Source organism: Salvia miltiorrhiza, chromosome 7 (assembly GCF_028751815.1).
Source record: "Salvia miltiorrhiza cultivar Shanhuang (shh) chromosome 7, IMPLAD_Smil_shh, whole genome shotgun sequence".
Taxonomy (NCBI): Eukaryota; Viridiplantae; Streptophyta; class Magnoliopsida; order Lamiales; family Lamiaceae; genus Salvia; species Salvia miltiorrhiza.
In genome coordinates, this window is record NC_080393.1 from 39,636,874 (window position 1) to 39,642,873 (window position 6,000).

The following is a 6,000-nucleotide window of genomic DNA, read 5'->3' on the forward strand; positions in this document are numbered from 1 at the left end:
GGGAACTAATCTAAAACATGAATTTAAAGAACTATAAACTAAACTAACTAGAACAGAAATCGAAACTAGAACTATGAAAGCAATAAACCTAAACTTTGGCTGCCTAGCGGAAACTAAAGATTAGGGCAAGGGGAATGTCTAACTAAGTGCCGGAGGCAAAAGGATTGATTTTACAATGAAAACTAAGCCCTATTTATAGACCTCAAAATTCCCTAGATCACCATGGAAGTTGCCATGCAAAGCCGGACTCTAAACGGAATAGAATCGTGCAAAGGAAGGTAAGTCCAGCTGTGACACGCTCAGCAAGTAATCTCCTCAATGGCGGAAATCGCGGCTCTCGCCAGCGGAATGGATTCCGCTCTGGCTCTCTCCAGCGGAATGGTGATTTCTCTGGCTATCGCCAGAAGAACGGTGATTTCGCTGTAATGGACTTCTATCCCCTCTGGTGATTACTTGGCTACACTGGCTTCTTGATTTCGCTGACTCCAGAGAAATGGTGATTTCTCTGGCGTTTGATTCCTCTGCACTTATGATTCCAGCAGCGAAGTGATTTCTCTGGCGCTTTCGCGCTCGCTTCGATTCCTCTGGCGCTTCCTCGCTCGCTGTTCTGGCCAGCGAGGCTTTGCTTCTCTTACATGCCAGAGTATGCACAAAAACACGATTCTTAGCCCAAACTCTCCAACATTTGCACTCTTCATCTTGAAAACCTAAATCTCCTGCAAGGCATAAAATACACCATAAAACACACTAATTTCCAGAAGATTTAACTTAAAATATGCACATGCAAACCCCTAAAATTAGAACAATTAGGCATAAATCATTGATCTTCAGACCTCACAAAAGGTAATGTCACAATTCCACCTTCGATCTTCTCTTTGATAAGGTGCCTAACAACCTTGACATATTTTGTTCTATCATGTTGAACAGGGTTCTCTGAAATGCTGATGGTAGCTTTATTGTCACAGAACATTTGACACAGCTTTGCTGGTTGCAAACCTAATTCAATTAAAAGTCTTCTTAGCCAAAGAACTTCAGTCAACCCACTCTTGATTCCTCTAAATTCGGCTTCAGCACTTGAGAGAGCCACCACCTTCTGTTTCTTTGTCGCAGCCCGACATCTAGCCAGTGATAGCGTAGATCGGGTATCGATACGACTAATAAAATGATATGGTAAAACAAGGAAAACTAGGTGACTCATCAAGCGGAAGCTAATAATAATTCAAGCTAAAGCAAATAAAATATCATCAATCTTAAAAGAAATATTGTCGGCTTTATACATTCAAACGTATCAGGGTTCTAGTCAACGAAAACAAAGAGAGTATAGCTAAATATTTACAATGATTCATATCGTTCAGGGTAGCATAGCAAAACGTGATCAGACTATATGTATGAAGACATATAGCTGAGAGTGACAATCCTAATTAAGTTCAAAGGACGTAGTCTTCAACTATTCATACTACCGTATAGGAGCAGAATACGGTACTCAAAAGTCGTCTAGAAACAACAACCCTCCAGCGGTCCCCCAATCTCTCTCCTTGCTCATCCTGCACATTTAGAAATACATGTAGGGCTGAGTATAAAATACTCAGTGGACATAAGCCAAAAATAAACAATCTCGCTCTTAGAGCTATAAATTTAACTTGCCATTTATACATTACACAGGGGTTTTACTCAAAAGAACCTGTGTAAGCAATTGATAAATTATAAGCATCATAAAGTAAAGAAAAAAATAGACTGCAGTCACAAATACTTAGCATGTAGTACCACTTCTACAACTCATCATCATCATGGTACTGAGAAGTAGGCCTCCTTCTCAAGCACCGTAACCGGCCGACCTGACAATCGGCTCACAATCATTTCTGACCGGCCAACCCGGTATACAGCTCACGGTTACCTCCGTGTACACAATCCCGCCTTTGGCAGGACCCGAAATCGTTTCATCCGTAGAGGGTAACGTACAGGCTCGTCGTCATCAAAACTCGGCAAGTTAATTAGTTCAATCATCAATTTATCTCAAATCTTTTTAAAACTTATAAATATCATCATGATCATCATTTAGAAAGCTAGTAATAGGGGTATTAGAAAGTAATGCCCACCTGGAAATCCTAGCTTCGATTCTCGTACTTTGGAGCAATCTCACTTATGCCTTTGACTCGTGTCTTTAGGTATCATCATTGGCGTAGACGGTTCATGTAATAAAATAAACGTCGATCAACCAAAACCTCACTAAGTTCACTGTTCTTATCTTAGTACTACAATTCATTTCTCATTGGTATCTTCTTACTAGTCATTCTTATAATGAAAATACTTCCAAAATATTTACCGTTTCTACTCTCGACTCATTACCAAATTCGGTTAAGTAAATTAAGCACGAAATAAGTTTCATATCTATATATGTATATATATACTCCATAGCATTTTTATGAATTAATAAGGTGTATAGTTATCGCTATTAACACATGGAATTATAATAAATCGAAGGTAGGAGTGTTGTGAATGTTTATTACTAGCCCTCATATACTCTGTCCCAACTTCAAGCAATAAACTGTTTTACCTCGAAACTCCCCTGGGTTTGGAATTCATACCAATTGAAACCTCTTGAAGTCCAGTTTCATTTAAAAAAAGTAGGTTGCAAAACTCTAAGTGGTTTAGGAGATATGACCATTTTCCTACAGCCTACCATATTCGGCAGTTTTGTGCAACTGGAAGTTTTGATTTTTGAAAAATAGTAGATCTTGTTAAAATGACTTGAAATTTTGTGGATAGCTATCTAACATGTTCATTTTGTTCATATAAAAATTTGGAAATCATAAACTCAGGGGAAGCTACTGGAAAGGTGACTCTAGTATCTGTTTCTTCCAAACTTTCAGTAGAAAGTTGCAGTTGGAGATTTATGATTTAAAAGGGTATCAAACGATGTCCAAATGACATCAAATTTTTCATGAGCGTTGCTAACACAATTTCTATCACTTAACATAAAAGTTTCAAGATTTTTGGGTATCAATAACCCTGTCGAATTCAATCAAGTCAGTAGCTTTGTAAGCTAGCCAATTAACTCATCAATTAGCCAATCTTAAGCATATACCCAAGTATACCTTATTTTTCATCAAACCAATTTATCATAATCTTTATCAATCATCTCTAATCATCATTTTAATCCATCAACTATGATACCTACAATCTCATAAGCTCATATTCTTATCAAATCCCCACTTACTTCATAAACTTCAAATTTCCAACATCACACAAACTAACACCTTCAATAATCCATATCTTAAAATAAATCCATGCTTTTCATTCAAAAGACAACAAATAACATCTTAATAGCATGTATATACTCTCCACTTAAGGTTAGAAGATGACAATATTTTAGATGACTTCCAACCCTAGTAATTTTCGAAAATATTAAAGAAAAGATGAGGTGATGTTTTCATGCTTTGATCCTCCATTTACATGTTTAACAAGTTTAAATGTAAGTAGATTCATGTGTTTAGAAGCTTACTCTATAATTTTTGAAGAGAAAAGTATAGCTCCTCCTTCTTGAAACCAAGCTTTCAATCACAATCTAGCTTTTGATTTATGGAGATAATGATGTTTTGTGCTTGATTTTAGAGCTTTCTATGGTGTAGAATTGATATACGGAGCTTTAGTTATGCCCAATAATGGAAGGTGTTGATGGAGAAAGAGAGAGAAGAGAGAGGAAAGAGACGGCTGCTATGAGGGATGAAAGAGAAATGAGTTGTTTTATATAATCCCATTTACTTAGCCATCAAGTATTGGATATATAACACATGCTTAATTATCCATTTGCATAAAATATCTTATCCTTTTGCTTAGTTATCCACTTGCTTTGACTCCCCTCTCTAAAGTCAGTTCCGCACCAGAGCAGAGCACATCTCGACCACCAGAGCAGAGCTCGACTCAGCTCTGCCTCCAGAGCAGAGCTCGACTTAACTCTGCCTCCAGAGCAGAGCTCGACTCAGCTCTGCCTCCAGAGCAAAGCTCTACTTCAGCTCTGGCTTTCCCAGCTCTGGCATTCAGCTCTGTCGTCAGAGCAGAGCTCGGGTTTTCAGCTCTGCTACCAGAGCAGAGCTCGGATCAACTTCAGCTCTGCTTCCAGAGTAGAGCTCGAATTTTAGCTCTGCTGCTAGAGCAGAGCTCGGATCAACGATTGAAAGAAGAGAAATTTCATTTAACTTCATCAATGTTCAACCAACATCACTATCAATCCTTATTTCCTCAAAGTACTTCATTCACTAGTTCCATCATCGAAAATATAACAGCTCAAACTATTGGGATATCTCATCTCATCATAAACTTATTTTTATATCTCAGTGCTCTTAAAAAAAATAAATCTCAAAATATTTATAATGAGGAAAAAAATGCGGGGTGTTACATTCTGTCGCAGCCCGATTCCCAACGCTAAAGATAGCGGGGTACGAGTATCGATATGACTAAAATAAAAGAATAAAGAACAATGAAACTAAACTGAACATCGGGCGGAAGCTCACATCAAAACATACTAATGCAAAGCATTATAATTTGGCTCAAAGGTATATTCATCAACATCGTTATAGCTTCTTGAATATTAGAAATTTCAAGAAGAAAAACAAAGTAGGTACAACTTATTTTCCATAAGGAAGCATGATATCAAGAGTATCACAGCAAAAGGCGTAACAATTATATGTATGAAGACATATAACCGCGAGTATATTGCTTGATTAGAAAGGAATAAGGTATCATCTCACTAAGGTTTTAGTCAATATCTGAAAGGAAACAAAATACATCATCCTTAAGACTCTAACATCAGAGGGAATCAACAAAGAAACTTCATCGATGAAACCATCCCCACCAGCACCAGTCCAATCTCGCTCCATTGCTTAGCCTGTACATTTAGAAATATATGCAGGGCGTGAGTAATAATACTCAGTGGGCAAACATCGAAAAACATGAAAGGCGCTCTTAGAGCTATATGTTTGAAACTTGCCACAACATCAGCAATACACAGAAGTAAGTTATCATAAATGAATCTGTGCATGCAGTTTTAATAATCATAACATCATAAAGAACGATAGCGCTATCAAAATACTCATCATGTATGTACCACGTCTACAACTCATCATTATTATCAGTACTGAGAAGTAGGCCTCCCTCTCAAGTACCGTGACCGGCCGACCCGAAGACGGCTCGCAGTCACCTCTGTGTACACAACCCCGCTTGTGGCAGGATCCGAATTCGTCTCATCAGTAGAGGGTAACATACAAGTTCAACATCAAAATTTGGCAAGTCAAACAGTTCATAAACATCCTTTAACTCAATATTTGATAAACTCATAAATATCATCATCAATCATTTTAGAACACTTCGTACGATAAACGTATACTCAAAATATTGCCCACCTGTAGTCCCTCGCTTAAGCTCGGATAGGAACAGGTGACTTACTTCTTCGTCTCGCTCGGGTCTTCATAAATCATCGACATCATCACGAAAGTTCATGTGATAAAACAAATCTTAGTTAGAACTCATTACTAAAATTCAATCTCGTCTCAACAATAATTTCTCACTCAACGTCTATTTACCCAATAAAACTAAATCCCTAGGTATACTCAAATTCTAAGGATTCACACATCTTACTCTCGATTTAACTCTCAACTCGGACCATACTCAAAGCAAACAAGCACATAGGCATGTATAAACACATAAGCATACAACTCACATATCACAAACAAGCAAACATAAGTTGACTCGGTGACCAGAGCAGAGAAATGCTCGGTGGTCAGAATGGAAAAACTCAGCAGAGCAGAGCAGAGAAGAAAAATACTCGCCAGAGGAATCGATCGTCAGAGGAATCGATCGTCAGAGGAATCAAACATCAGAGGAATCAAACATCAGAGGAATCACGAACTCTCTGTCATACCAGAGGAATGACTTCTCGGGTCAGGGCAGCGGATACACAACTTGGCAGAGTAGAACAAGACTCAAGACAGAACAGTGCAGTTA